This window comes from Ursus arctos, unplaced genomic scaffold, assembly GCF_023065955.2.
Source record: "Ursus arctos isolate Adak ecotype North America unplaced genomic scaffold, UrsArc2.0 scaffold_23, whole genome shotgun sequence".
Classification (NCBI taxonomy): Eukaryota; Metazoa; Chordata; class Mammalia; order Carnivora; family Ursidae; genus Ursus; species Ursus arctos.
Genome location: NW_026622908.1, coordinates 42,500,313 through 42,507,283, shown reverse-complemented (window position 1 = coordinate 42,507,283; position 6,971 = coordinate 42,500,313). Strand labels below are relative to the sequence as shown.

The 6,971-nt window shown below is 52.9% G+C and overlaps 1 long non-coding RNA gene across 1 annotated transcript; it reads right to left on the bottom strand.

Annotated features, from left to right (window-relative positions):
• Nucleotides 1–939: 939 nt before the first annotated feature.
• LOC130544646 (uncharacterized) lies at nucleotides 940–6,245 on the bottom strand. Its single transcript, XR_008961072.1, has 2 exons — nucleotides 4,525–6,245; nucleotides 940–3,866 (listed from the first exon to the last, which is right to left on the bottom strand). It is a non-coding gene; the product is annotated as an uncharacterized LOC130544646 (long non-coding RNA).
• Nucleotides 6,246–6,971: the final 726 nt, after the last annotated feature.

Genomic DNA, 6,971 nt, shown 5'->3' with positions numbered 1-6,971 from the left:
ACTCATATTTTTATAGTCATTTGATAGATGGTGAAACAGAGGATCAGAGACAGATAACGACTTACCCAAAGTCACACAGCAAGTCATTGATGATTCTGGGCCTTAAGTCTAGTTCCTGCTCCCAGCTCTTTCTCTTGCACTATGGGGTATAGCAGGGGTCTGCAGACTCTGGCCAGCATGCCAAATCTGGCCCACTGAGTGTTTGTGTAAATAAAGTTTTACTAGCACATAGCTACATCCATTTGTTTATGTATTGTCTATGGCTGTTTTCACCCTATAAGGGCAGGGTTGAGCAGTCACAACAGAGTAATATGGCTTGGAAAGCCTAAAATATTTACAAACTGACCCTTTGCAGAGAAAGTTTTCCATCTTTTAGAGTATGATGAGTTCACACTGGGAATATCTCCACCTGTCTCTCTCTTTCTCAGCCAGAAGCTCTCTGGGCCCAGGGCATACCAAGCCGTCATTTTCTCTCCCTTTACTCTTCCAAATACCAGAAAGCAGTAATATCCCTACACTCCTCAAGGGAGGAGAGATTGGGAAACCTCATGGGCTAAGCTCCTTACTAGCTTCTAGCCCCTATGGAGTGTCTCCATGCAGGAGTGATGTTCCACTTCCTATTACCATGGCAACAAGAGTTAGAGTTGGCAATAAAGAGTCAGGATACTCCATTCCGTCCTTACCCCAACCCCAGTCTCAGGACTACATTTTGGGAAGGGGGGTGCCCCATAGTTGGCGATTAAGGTATTTTCAGGAGGACAGAAAGTCCTGGTGGGAAGAAAATTATGGTATTATGGGGTCTAGTCCTCCTGGAGTCTTCAGCCTAACCAAGGGGAAGAATCTTTATGCAACTTCTCAGAGGGGTTTAGTAACTTGCTCAGGGTCACACAGCTAGAATGAGATGATTCTAAAATTAGAACCAGGTTTCCTGATTTCTACTTTTTTCCCATTTTTTAAAAGATTTTATTTATTTATCTGAGAGAGAGAGAGCACAAGCAGGGAGAGAGAGAGAAGAAGGCTCCTTGCTTGATGTAGGACTAGATCCCAGGACCCTGGGATCATGATCCGAGCCAAAGGCAGATGCTTAACCAAATGAGCCACCCAGGCGTCCCTACTTCATCCCATTTTTACCAGACTGTTCTGTTCACTTCTTGGGTTTGAAACCACACCAAAGTTTTCTAGCAGATTCCCAAATACCTCCCCAGGCCCAGGTCTAGGGTTCACCAGTCTGTGGAGTAAAAGCATAATCTTCATGTAGAGCTGGTCTGAGCGAAGGCTGTCTTGTCTTCAGCTGCATCTTAGCCGCCTGTTTTCTTTCTCCCAAGGCCTTTTCATTATGTGATCACTCCCCCAATCTACTTGCACAGGGAGATATTCAGAACATTTTATCTATTTATGGTTATGAAATCAACAAATCTCATGTGAAGAGGGTACATGCTGGCACCCACACATTGAGACGGTCAGAGCCGGGTGAGTGGGCTGAGCCAAGAAGGTGAGGGACACGGAACCATGCAGTGGGTGGGAAGGGGAGAGTGTAGCCAGGTGGGAAAAGACAAAACTGCTCTGGGCAGGGACCTGGAGGCACGACTGAGAAAAGGGGCCGCAAGTAATACAATGAAGAGCATGTCAGACCTGTCAAGTTCCAAGAGGGGAGGCAAATCAATCACCTAAAATGTTCTTTGAATGCAGAGCAGGGACCCAACACTCCTGTAAGCCCCAAGGGGTAGATAGGAGTTCAGGACACTGGCCTTGCCCTTCAGGAGCTGGAGGTCTGGAGGAGGAGACAGAACTTCCGTAGTTCATTTATTAGTTCAACCCAGTTTCAGAGTCTTCTCCACCACTATCACCCCCCGACCCCCCCCCCCCACACACACACTGGTGAATTCCTCCTTGCTCTGCTCTTCCTCTTGTTGGGTCCGGGGCCTTTCCCCAATGCCCCCACAGCCCTCCCCATTTCCTCATCAGTGCATGTCTCATCCTGTATTGTCATTGCTTGTTTACTTGTCCATCTCCCCACCAGCATCTCTGTCTGTTCTCCATATTCTCAGCATCTAGCATAGGACCTGGCCCAGAGCAAGGCCCCATGTATGTATTTCATTCATGCACACACATCTGAGCACTGGGCTTTTGTCAGGCTCTGTGTTAGGCACTGGCGATGCAATGTGTGGAAACACAGGTTTGGTCTTAATTTCATGGAGCATCCAGGCTGGTGGGAGAGTGGGAACTCCATGAAGCCACTGAAGCCACAGCCGTGAAATGACTGCTGTGAAGAAGACATACAGCGTGTGTGGAAAGAAGCTAAATGAGGACTGACTGAGCCTGGGGAGTTGAGGGTGGCCTCCCTGAGGAGGTGTGATTGAGCTGAGCTGCTGGATGTCTGGTTGAGCTGTGACGTGCTGTGTGGGGTGGGGTAGACAGAGGAATGCAATCATAAATGAGACCCCAGACGGGGACAGGTAGCCACAGAAGAAGCCATCACAGCCAGAGGCTGTGTTAACAGGTATGGGGAGTGAAGGTGAAGAGGGGGCAGCCTCTGCTAAGGGCAGCTGAGCCCCCACCTTGACCAGGAGGCTTGGCTCCTGTGCTATGGGCAGGACTGTGAGGGGACTGTGGGGAAAGAGCCAGTAAGTCCTTTGTGGAAAGGCAGGTGAGTGGGAGGGATCCTGAGGCTCAAAGAGACAGGAGAGGGTGGGGGTCCAGCGAGGGGCCCTGGGGTGAGATACCCATGTGGAGTCCTGGCTCCTTCACACCGGGCAAGTGACTTAACATCTCATGACTCAGTTTACCCATATGTTAAATAGGGATGTGAGGAGAATAATAGCTCTTACATCAAAGGATTGATGCAAAATTTAAATGACTTAAATCATTAAAGCACTTGTAACGATGCCTGCCACATAAAAGGAACACAATAAACGTTGAATGAAGGAATATCAGTCATCATTATTTCACCTTAATGAGAAACAGAATGTTGAGCAAGGCTCTGAAAACATGGCATGTGCTGCTTGGGGAGATAGCACAGGCTCTGTCGCTCTAAGTGTAGAAACAGAACCTGGCTTTTTGTAGCCTTGGCCCAGCGGGTCTGAAAGAAGCAGATGGGCTGGGTCCGGCTAGGGGCTGCAGCAGGTCCAAAGAAATAGATGAAGATGACAGCTGGGGGCCTGGGAAGGTTGAGGGATGCACACAAAGTCATCCCGAGGGCTCTGGCCTGGGTCCCAGTGTGATCCTTCCCCGGGTACCACTGGCTCCTACCATCCTCACCAAGTCCAGGGATGGAGGCCCAATGAGCCCTTTCAGTGCTCAGCAACTGAGCTCTCCTTGGATTTTTCTAGAAGCCAACAGAACCGAGTTCTTCCCCAAATTCAAACACTTCTGGTTTCTATCACTCCCAATTACCCCAAATTTCTCCTGGCCCCCTTCCTCTTCTGCCCCTAGGTGCCTAGGCCACCACTGGCACCAGCTTCAAGGATCTCTTTGTTATCACCTGAACACACCTTGCAACATGAGAGTTCACAGAAGCAGCACTTACCTGCAGCTTATATACCTAATGTGTATATTACCTCGCTCAAACCTCATGGCAACCCTGGGACATGTGGGCTCTCAAGGAATGGTCCACACAAGCCCAGGAGAGACTGATGGGGCTCAAGGCTGGGGTGATCATGGGAAAGCAGTAGGCCTGGGACTGGCCAGTGACAGAAGGGAAGCCTGAGGAGCAACCAAGAAGACACTCCCAAGAGCAGGGGGAAGGATGGTCCCCATCCATGGAAATGCTGGAGCTGCAGGGAGCTGGTTGAACTGTGGCAGGAAAGGGGTAGCGGCAGTTGTGGCCTGTTGACGGAGCACATTCTGAAAGCAGGAAAAGATGAACCCTGGGCAGATGAGGAGGGAACACCAGGAAGCTTTAGGAGAAAGGACCATCCGACTGAAGGGAAAGCTCTTAAACCCCTAGCATAGACAGAGAATGAGCTGGAAGAGCCTTCTGTCAAGGATTATCAAGGTTCTGGAGCATTGGAGGTGGGCTCAGCCTAGATCTCAGTGGATCGTGTTTGATGCAGGGGGGAGTCCTAGAGAGGAGACATAGGTTCTGGTTGTAGCCCTGCCACCAGCCTACTTGGGTGTTATGCAAGCTCCTTCCCCTCTCTGGGCTCAGTTTCCCTGTTTGCAAACTTGCAGTGGCAATGGGTTGGACCACTTGGCCTGGAAGGGATGTCCCATCTCTAGGATTTTGAGCATCTCTAGGGCCAGGGCCCAGCTGGCCAGTGCCTCCCAGGCTTTGGAGGCTGAGACTCAGTTTCAGGTGAGAAGAGCCCATGTGCCTAGTGCTAGGGTCTGGGTGGGCCTAAAGTCTCCCAGAGGACTAAATCCTCAGCCCTGGACAAGTAGGGCCGCCTTGGGCCTTGGAGGCCTGGCCTGTGTGGACATGGGTAGGAGCAAGTACTGGTCCTGACCCTGTGGTTATCCTTCTTCAAATCCAACCCATCAGAGGCTATTCTCACAGGTCTGTGCCAAGTGCACCAGGGGACTTACCATTGGAGGGGATCCAGTGGGCTCCAAGTTGTGTAGAACAGACCCCCAGGTCATCCATAGAGTGGTCTGCAGAGCCCGCGGCTGAAGCAACTACGGTCTCCTTATAGTATCCTTAGCTCCAGGCTGACGGGAGGAAAACACCCCAGCAGTGTCCCGCAGACTGCCATAGAGGGATGCCACAGCCTGGGAAAATACCACATTTCAAAGAATCCCAGACTCACAGTTGGAGTGGGAGCCCCTTAGTCATCCACTTTGGGTGACTGAGGCCCTAGTACAGAGAACGGAGTGGTCCAAGTGACACAGCCATCATTTAGTAGAGGTGGACCCTGAACCAGATGCCTGGCTTTGTGTGCCTCTCACAGGCTGGCCGCTGGGATCAAGACGCAGAGAAAGAGCCCAGGCCAGGAGGCAGTGTTCTGGGAACTAGTTTCAACAATGCACCTTGGCAAATAGTGTCTCTCGGAGGGATGCCTCCGTGTCCCCTTCTGTGCATTAAAGGCTTGGCTCTGGCAATGGATACCCGTTGGAAGAGCCATTCAGGATTCCAGTGCTAACTGCTCCCGAGCAGCAACCTCTCTCCTTTGCCAGACTTGATACTCACAGCCAGGCTGGGTCGGATCCACCTCTAGGTCCCCAGCCCTGGTCCAGAGTCGGGGCCCAGAGATGTCTGGAATGTATGTAGCACCTTGCGCATGTAGAGTACTTCACAGCTGTCTTCAGTGAATTCTGGTCAAACACCCTTGTGGGTATTACAGGGAGAGTGCAGGCATTGTCAGGATTGGGCACAGGAGTCCAAAGAGCTGGGTCCACATGGCTCTGGGGGGCCTGGTCAGAGCCTGCAGGCCATGTGTCCATCCAGAAACTAACAGGTGCTTGTAAGCAGTCTGGAAAAGGTTTGGCCCCAGAAAGTTCCAGAGAACTGGTGAGCTGTAGGAAGCCCTCGATGGAAGCAGACGTTTGCAAGTAGCAACCTGATTGGTTGGCCATAGAGTCCATGGGATCCCGAAGCTTGTCTAGAGTGATCAATGATCCAGAGAGCCCACCTAGGTGGGGACTGTCCTGGGGACGAAGAAGCAGCTGATGCCATGCTGGAAGAGGAGCTGTCTGGCTCTGCTGCTGGGCACAGGGCAAGGGCCAGAGGCTGGCACACTGTGCCAGCTACACTCAAGGTTAAGGAACACGGGACTGACCTCTGGCTAGGAAGTCCGCATCACTAGGCTCTGGCTCACCGCTCTCCAGGAACACGCCATGTGACCCTGGTCAAGTCACTACTCTTCTCTGAGCCTCAGTTTCCCTTTCAGCTTAATGAGTGGGTTGAAGAAACTGGTCAGGGGCCTTCCAGTAAGATCCTAAACAGACCCCAGGCTGAGCCCGAGGAGAAAAAGGCTAAGGCAAGGCAGGAAGCTGGAGGGGGCGTGGATCTCCAGAGACCGGGGGTAGCCCCGCGGGCAGTGACGTTCTCACCTGGTGTTTTCACTCTGTGGCCTTGTCCAGAGAGGATCCCCAAACGCGCTAGGCCTGGCATCTTGTTTCCTTCCAAGGCTCCTATGGAAGAAGAGTCTCCCCTGTTGGAGGGAGGAAGAGGGGGGCGAGGGGCAAGGGCAGGATCTCCTTTCTCCATGGTTGAAATTTCCCTAAAGTGAGTGGAGGGCGCTAGAATGGGGGTGGGGTATATGGCGCGGGGGGCTTCCCGGGCCCAGGCTCCGCGCGGGGCTAGCGGCTCGGGGGCGGGGGCAGCTCCCGGGCTCCAGCGGAGCCGCCACTCCGCCGGTTGCCTTTAAAAGGCGCCAGCGCGCGCGCATCAGCAGAAGGGCTGCGGCTCTCTTCCAAAATAGGCAAGAATTGGGAGGCCGCGGGAGACAAGCTGCTAGCAGCGCAGACGTCACCCGGGGCCTCCCTCCCCCCCCACCCCCGCCTGCATCACGTCTCCATGGCAACGGCGTACCGCGGCCGCCGATGAATGAGCTAGAGCTAGGAGAGGAGGAGCACGCAGAGACAAACGCTCCCTCTTTCAGCACCTAGGCGGCCCTGGGGAAGGGGATGCAGATCTGGCGCTCGGAGGAAGGGGGCGCCCTCATATTCAAAAAGACTCCAAAACTCATTCATTCCCAAATGATCCCTTGTGTCCCTAAAATCCGGAAGCTACATGGTCCCGGGACCCCTGATCCTTTGGTTTAGGGCTTCTCAAGTCTCAGGGTTCCCCTTTACCCGCATCTCCCCTCCCATTCCGTCAGCTCTCTCTGCGCCCCAAACTCTGCAGAATAATCAGACATCATGTGGCTTAGCGCCACCGCGTGGGCAGTGGTGGCGCTGCTCAGGCGTGCTTGTGGCTGAGGTCCCGCCGTCTATGTCGCCCTCTGGCGTTTACTAGTGGGAAGAGCATCGTAAGGACCCTAATTAACAAGGCATCCTTGAGACATTAGTAGGTAACGTTTAGTGAGTGCTCT